Here is a 9,022-nt window from a genome sequence, read left to right as displayed (position 1 = left end):
TGCAAAATAGGCATCGAGAAGCAAGCCTCAATCCTTTTAATTTTAAAATATCATCACAAGGTATAACACAATGAAAGATCCTCCAAGCCAAGAAAGACATAGTAGGGGTTAAAGCCTAGCTCCAAACACTCTCTCCCCAAGAGTTTTTATTGAAGTTATGGAAAGCAGAATATAATGATTTAGTGACCGAACCTCTAGTTAACAATTTAAATACCGGAGTGTCTTTCAAATGAGGCTCATAAGGAATTTAAGAAATAAATTGTGCACCCTCCAACCACACCAACTGGTTAAGAAGGAGAAGATTCCAATTACCATCTAGGCAAGTGTTAGAAACAAGAAGGTTAACATACACCACCTCCCTCAAATCTAGAGGAACATGGGACCAACAATCATGCCAAAAAGAGAGGTTACCACACCCCAAACTCCCAGTAAATATAATCCTTAGCCCACTCTCTAATTTGCAACATCTTCTTCCACACCCTAGAATCACCCAACCGCCAATTAGCCAAGGCGGAATTGTTATTATGATAGTATTTTCCATGCATGAATGCAACCCACAAGGAGTCCCCTTTCCAAAATTTAAACCATAATTTGAAAAAGTTTATGTCGACAATATGATGAAGCGATTTAAAGCCTAAACCACCAGCATAAATTAGTTTATAAATGCTCTTCCAAGGCAGCCATCTCCTACCAAAGTGGCCACCCGCCTATAAGAAATTATTGAAACATCTTTCAAGGACCAATTGTGTGCTCTTTTTAATTTGGAGAACTTGTAACACATACAACGACGAACTGTGTAAGATGCTCTTAAGCATAGTAATACGACCACCAAAGGACAAGAAATTATTTTTCCAATCAAGGATTCGTTTCCTATCCTTCTCCTCAACCTCATCTAATTGAGTTTTCCTTCTCCTTCCCTTGAGTAAATTGACCCCCAGGTATTTAAGCGGAAAAGTACAGAGAGAAAAATTGTGAAATTGGCAATCCAACTAGCATTTCCACGATTGACGATGTTGCCAATATACAAGTGACATTTATTTGCGCTAAAATGAAGCTCAGAAATAGACTGGAAGTCCTCCAGTAATTGATATATTTTCTTGATTGCTTTTTTGTTGGCATTATAAAACAAAATAACATCATCAGCATAAGATAATTGGGTGACTAGAACCTTTGATTTATGGGCTTAGTGCAAAGTAGGAACTTTACTATAGAGACCATTAATCAAACGAGAGAGGTAATCAAAGACCAATATGAAAATAATAGGGGATAAAGAACAACCCTGCTTAATCTCGCGACCAACACTGAAGAAACCATGAGAATTACCATTAAGAAGGATGCTATATTTATTACAATGAAGCCAGGTGTGGATTGACTTGCAAAAATTCGGAGAAAAACCTCTTGCTTTAAGGGCATCAATAAGAAAATCCTAGCTTAAAGAGTCATAAGCATTACAGATATCCAGTTTAGTAACCAAGTTGCCACCTCTACATCTCTTGTCAATGTCATAAATAAGTTCTCGTGCCAGTATAATATTATTAGTAATCCCCTGACCATGGATAAAAGTAGATTGATTCAGAGATATTATTGATTCAGAGATATTAAATGATCAGAGATATTAAATGATGAAGATGAGGTTGAATCCTTCTAACCAAAAGTTTACTAATAAATTTCGATACAACAGATGTAAGAGATATAGGTTTAAAATGCTCCCAAGAGTTTTTTTAAGTTGATTTAGGGATGAGGACAAGAGCGGCGGTAGAGAAGTAATTTTCAGGGGCCTCATCCCTGAAAAAGCTTTCAATGCCTTCCACAACTTCTCTCATCACAGTACTCCAACATTTAATGTAAAAATCAGAGTTAAAGCCATCCGGACCAGGGGCTTTATTACAATTAATTTTCGAGAGCACAAAAAATATCTCCTCACCAGTAAGAATGCCACAAAGATCTAGCTCCTCCGTGTACCATCTCACATCATTAAAAAGATGAGCCTCAATATCAATAATGCCCGAGGTCTCACGCCGAGGTCTCACGAGCTTCAAACAAGTTGGAGAAATAAAGAACAACACTCTCACCTAACTCCTCATCCCTAATAGTCTAGTTTCCAACAACGTTTTTAATTCTAACAATGGTGTTAAGAGCTCTACGCTGTTTAATACAAGCATGAAAATACTTAATATTTCTATCACCTTGAGTAAAGTGTATCTCCCCTGCTTTTTATTGCAGTAACTCTTCCTCCCAGAGAGAAGCCTCCAACAACTCTTTATAAGCTTCCTGAAGATGAGGAACTAGATCGACTGAAGATTCATCAAGAGCTTGTAACATGGTGACCCTATTTTCAACCTTTGTAACCCTAGCATGGACATCACCAAAAACTTCACAGTTCCATGTTTTCAAAGTAGAAGCCACTTTTTATGTAAATTATAAAGAATAAACCAGGTGCTGTCCACCTCAACACATCTCCCATTAGCTACAATAAATCTCATAAAATCATCGTGTCTTGCCCAGACATTCAAATATCTGAAGTGTTATCTAGAAACCTTTTCGAAAAAAATTAAAAGAAAGGAGGGGATTATGATCAGACTCAAAACTACAAAGGTGTTGTACTTGAGAAAATCCATAAGATAAATCCATGACTTATTAAGAAAACATTTATCAAGGTGTTTGAAAAGTTTCTCCCTTTTCCAAGGGAAAATGGAAGCAATAAAGCCCAAATCAGAAAGACCAGCTATACCCATAGCCCCATTGAATTTATCCATCAAAGAAGGATCCACTCTCCTTCCTCCCAATTTTTCAGAATCATGCATAATCATATTAAAATCCCCGCCAACCATCCAATTATCTTGGATTGAAGCTCCCATACTAGAGATTTTGTGTTAAAGGTCATATCTGACAGAAGTAGAAGACCCAACATATATGAATGTCAGCCATCCCGAAAACTCCTCCATAGCGAAATAGACATGCAAAAATTGTCTATCATTAGCAATAACATTAATAGTGACATGCATACGCCAAAACAACAAAAACTTATTAGAACAAGTACTAAAGAAAGAAAAATGATTGAATTTACCCAGAATATAAGCATATGAAGAAGATACCATATGTTCCAAAATAAAGAAAATACCAACTTTATGAATCATTGTCATTAATTTAAGTTTAGCAAGAGAGTAAGGATTCACAACTCCCCTGATATTTCAAATTAAGACATCAAACGTGGATGGACATCTTACCCTTTCTAGAAGATCTAGTCCGGGTATGTTCACGATCACCCTCTGAATAATAATGATTCACATCAGTCAATGCATTTCATATCTTGAAATTTTCTAACTCGTTATGGCCTTTATAATTTTTCCTACGATACTTTTGAACATGCCATTCTTTCCTCAATATATTTGAAACCTCCTCTAAAGGGATGTCAGAGGCCACCACAGCAGGGTCAGGATTGGGAAAAACATTCTCAAAATGATTAGAAGTCTCAGGAGGAGATGGGGTAGCTTCTCAGATAACAAGGGGAATAACCTCCTCAGGGACCTGAAGTGCTCTCCTAACTTGAGGAGAAATAGAGCCAACATGTTCGGATGGAGGAGTGGGAAATTCCCGATCAACATGAAATCCAACCTGAAAAGGAGCCATGCACGCACTTCTAACACGAGGAGAAATAATCCCAATATAATTGATATTCATATCAGCATGAAAAGTCAGAATCAATTCTTCCGCAAAGACAGTGTGAGTTGGTGGTGGTGGATGCTGCACTGCATTAGGCCCACAATTATGATTCACCATATTCCGATTCTGCAACTCGGGATGTAAGTTAAACACTGAATAGAGCCATGGACAAACATACGACAGTGCATATAATAAGAGGGATGTTGCTCTAGAATCACCTGTTGTCAATAACCATTATGCACAAAGCCGATCCAAACCTCATCAGGAGGTGGTAAAGTGATATCACGTTCAATAAGGATTCTAGCCATAGAAGGCATAAATAAAGTGTAGGTGGGGGAATACATCTTGTGAGGGTTTCCAAATATTGCAGCTAAAAAAAAGAGGATCTCGTGATTAAATAAATGAATCTTCAAACATGGGAGTCTGTTCCACACGAGAAAAATAGGATGTTCGACTTTAGGGTCGAAATCGACCAACCAGTTCAAAATTTTCATAAAAAAATCATCAAAACACACTAAACGACGGGCAAAAAGTCATGAATAATCGTCTTATTCTTGCAGTTGATATACCTAAAATATATAGTTTTTATGTATGTATTTTTATACCTACTTTTGAGATATTACGCTTTAATGAAAGATATTTGTGTGTTTTTCTTTTAAGAATAATCAAATGTTTTCTTTTAGGTATTTGTGTGCTTTTCTTTTAGGTACAATCAAATGGATGAAAAATTATAAAAAGAGTGAAAAAGAATCAAATTTGAAGAAAAAATGAATTGTGGCGAAAATTCCCAGGACTGGCGCTTACGCTCCAATTAAACAAAGAGAGTCGCGCCTAAGCACCAGAAGTAGTTACTTGATGATTCATTGAATTTGGATGAATTTTTGAAGAGGTGTTTGAATCAAACCATGGTGAAAACGTGGGAAATAATTAATGGATATGAAAATTCATTCAATTTGCTTTTGAAAGGAGACAACTTCTAGAAGATTTATTGAATGAGGCCACATTTTGAAGGGACACCAAAATACCCATTGGAAAATTATAAAATAAGCTTGTTGGCATCCATTTTTGAATGTCTCAAGTATAGGGTGTCCACCTGCATGACTCAGGATAGTTTATAATATGTCCATAACATCCGATAGTTCAGACACCCACCATAGATCTTTTTGGCACGTGTTGAGGGGCACGTAGTCAAGATCGTTTCACTAGATTTTTGCTTTCACTTGAACGAAGGCCGACCGACATTCTGTTCGATGAACGACTCTGATCGGGTCAACGAATGCTATTTGTTGCGCCACACACAAAATTATTTTGAATTGGCTCGATCATCAACGAAGTTATTCAGATAATCCCGAACGACGAAATGCACCGTACGAGCGTGTCCAAAACGTCGGTTTCACCTTGAAAGGGCGTCCATTTCACCACGACCTTCGTGAGCAGAGTAAAAATGGTCGAATTATTGTTTTGGGCCCAATCACTAAAAAAATGGTCCCAACGATCCCAAACGACGAAACGGGCCACACCAATGCATTTGAAACGTTGATTTTATCTATGGGGGACTTTCATTTCAAAATAACAGTGGACAAAATGAGTGAGAGGATTAAATAATAATTATTGTTATTATTATTTTAATAATAATCATAATATTATTTCCCCATATAAAGTATCACATCCCTCTCTCCCCTCTATCGCGATACCTCCTAGCGCCGTCACACTCTTTTCACGATAGCCCATAGCTCACGAGCATCGCCCGAAACTCGCCAGCGCACCTGAAGTCTATCGGCCGACGTACCTCTCCGTGCTCTCGGAGCTCCTCCGCTCTGCCGAAGCCCCTACTTGAAGCCTCGCCCAAGGGCTTTAGCCCCTTCCTGCCTCGGTCGCACCTCCCGCCGGCCAACCTTCTTCATTGGCAACCACTTTACCACTTGCTTTTTCTCGACCTTGCCTCCCTTTCGGCCGATGATGCCGCCGACGAGCTTGACAAACATCCTCTCCCTCTTCACACCGTAATGCTCCTTCCTAATTCCATAGAGATAGATTAATGGAAGGGCTTGGGGCTTTTCATGGGACGATGCCATAGCTCTTAGAGTTCTCACAATCTCCTCTCATACGATCGACGCCTTTCCTCGTCGGAGAGGCAACTGCATCGATCCTCGTGAAGGTACATTTTGGATGCATTTTATATGCTAAATTATTTATTTTGGGTACTTTGCATCTCACGTGCTGACTCTTTTGTTTGTGTGGTTTGTTGCGAGATACGTCAATCGTGCACTCTCTTGCCCTCACTATCTCCTATTCTCCTTGTTGCATAGTTCATTGCGAGATACACTGGAGCACGGACCGAATGTCAACGGCTTGGAGCAAGCAAAGAGAACGGTTTTGCAATCGTCATAGTGGTGAGATTTCTTAAACTCCTAGCCGACCCTAGGTTTTAGTGGTGTCTACATGTGTGGGTTCGATAGCCCACATGGGGTGCGTGCACCGACGTGAACTGGCGCGACAACATTCCTATGTGATTGATCATCGATTTACATAGAGCTAGCCTTTAGGTTATGATTTCTCATGCATGGCCAAACACCCTCCATAGAGCTGAGTGTCTTCTCTGCGTGAGCCTTAAGCCTTAACCTTGCCGGGTCAAAATCCTAATTTCTCATAGTTTTGATGCTCCTAATCTCTCTTGAAGGGGTTAGTTGAGTTCGATCTTAGAGGATGAGAAAAATTTTGTAGCTAGTCCGTTCTATAAAATTGTCGGTGTTCGTTGAGTGAAAAAATCTTTGTAGTTAGTTCGCCTTACGAATGGTGGAGAGTTTCACCTATGAGAAATCAGAGGAGGAAACCCTCCACATTGCCACACCAAAACCGGAGGCGATGATGTCGCGAATCTAAGTGCGTCAGCTCTAAGTACCAATGCGAGGTCATTAAAACGAGTTTGATGTGCCATCAAGAGGTTCGGTTTCATTGCATGTGCATGAACCATTTCATAGCCTTCTTTTGTTGTATGGATCATATTGCATCTCATGAGCATGATCATTTTAGCACCCGGTCCGGTCGACCAATCACTTTGTTAGACCGGCCGCCTCGGGTCGGTTGACTGATCACCTGCATCATATTGCATGTTACTGCATGTTGTGCATGATCATATTGCATGTCTGTTTGTTTTCATGTTGTACTCCATATGTGTTTAGTTTTTGCATTCACATTGGTGTGATTCTCCTCAGTGAGGATCACCACTCCCACCTTCGGTTCACTGCCCCATCGACATACTCATCTTCTGACCGCTGTCGTGACAGTATGCCGATACTCAGGTCACTGCCTCCTTGGAACACCCATTTGCTCAGGTCACTGCCGTCATGTTATGCCCATCCTCGGGTCACTGCCTCCTCGACATAACAATCTTTTGGGCCGCTGTCACTACGACATGCCCGTTCCTTTTGATTCACTGTCATCACGACATACTCGCTTTCATCACTTTGGTGCACTTATCATATGTCTGTTGCATATCCTGCATGTTTGCATGTGTGATTTGTGAGTGCCTCTAGACTCTAGAGTAAGGCGTAATTCCTCTTTATAGGTATCCTTTTACTCGATGCAAACTCATCTATAGCCGGTGTTTGCTAGTTGCATGACAACTCGGGTCCCTGGGCATGTGTAATTCCTCTTTATAGATAACTTGTTTTACTGATACATCCCGTTTATGTGTGTTATGTTGCATGTAGCATCCTTGCATTCAATTGTATGGTGTGTGTTCGCCCTTTGGGCGCCCATTGTGATTGTCATGTATTTCAGTCGAGTAGTCACAATGTGGGCTTTTTGCATGACTATTTGTTTCACCCATTTGCCTCAACGACTGTCTTGCTCGTTAGGAGAGTGACCCCGTGTCGGTCGTGATGCCTTAACAGCATTGCTTGCTGGGTTGATCCCGACGAGCAATGCGAGTTAAGTCATCGACAAGTATGAATGTGATAAAAATCTAATAGATCTAACTTGTGTCACCACTCTTCGTGACACCCTTTAGATCCTTCGAATCTTTAGGATGGGGCCAGTATGACGACCCCATTAAAGTCATACTATACCCAGACTTAACCCCCACTTAGACCTTAGGTTGATGCATTTTTCGTTAGATGGTGTGCTAGACTAGGATTTAGCGTGCTAGGTGGTCTTTTTGATGCATGACTATTTTTCTTTCCTCTGTTGGATTGGTTGCCCTAGCCAGGTATATTTCTTTTGCATTGTGCTTGTGGTGTGATTGCATGTTGTATATGTGTGGTAGTGTGCTAGGGCATTTTTTATGCAGGGAGCCATGCCTATTTATGCACACACACAGGTACTGCTATGAGGGAGCATGTGATGATTTTTAACACTTTTGCTTGCAGGTGCTATTTAGCTCCCCCACTTTTAAGGCATGAATTTAGCGCGTGAACCACGTGGAGGGGACCAGAAGCAGATGCTTGTGCCTCTTATCTTAATTCTGCATTTTATATTGATGTATAGAATTAGGACCAGACATGTCTATGTGGAGTCCGACAACTCTTTTTCTTTTCTGGGATATGTTGTCGACCCAGTGACAACGACCTTTTATTATTTTATTTGGTGTGCTTTACTTTCTATCACATGACTGCATGCTTGCACTTGCTTGAATTATTTTCCTCGTTTCTTTCTGTGATATGGGATTTCACGATGCAATATAGGCTCTTTAGGACTTAAAATCTTAACTTTTCTACTTAAAAATCTTAAATAAAATACCCAAGTTAATTAAAATTTAGGATTAAAATATTCAGGACTTAAACATTTCACTTTTACTTTTCTGTATATATTAATAGGGTCTCCATAATACTTAAGGATTGCTCTAGATAACTGTATTCATATTTGCGTCCCGAGGAAGAGTCCCTGTGCTTTTTCAACCTGACTGACCCAACATACCTTTATATAGGTGGTTGTCCCGAGGAAGAGTCCCCATGATTCTTCCAACCAGGATTATAATAACTGACATAAGGATTATTAGAACGATTGTTTACTACATTTAAAGTCTCATAGGAAGATTGAGATTCTTTCATTTGTCCTAGATTCTATCATTTGTCCAAATGAGTTATCCTCAAGCACAGGTATTTTTTGAGAATAATTCATTCCATATTGATTTATCTTCTTTGATATAACAACTATTTTTGCCGCTAAAATAGATATTGTATCAGAATCATGTATACTAGTTACTCCCTTTCAGAGGGTCATTGAAAATTATTAGTAGTCATCTCTTCAATTAATGAATATGCTTCATCGAATGGTTTTGACATTAATGATCCACTAACAATAACGTCAATTATCAATCTAAGAGATCTAACCAACCCATTATAAAAAGATTGAATTA

The sequence above is a fragment of the Phalaenopsis equestris genome, unplaced genomic scaffold (genome assembly GCF_001263595.1).
Source record: "Phalaenopsis equestris unplaced genomic scaffold, ASM126359v1 Scaffold000002, whole genome shotgun sequence".
NCBI lineage: Eukaryota > Viridiplantae > Streptophyta > Magnoliopsida > Asparagales > Orchidaceae > Phalaenopsis > Phalaenopsis equestris.
This window is presented reverse-complemented; position numbering follows the sequence as displayed.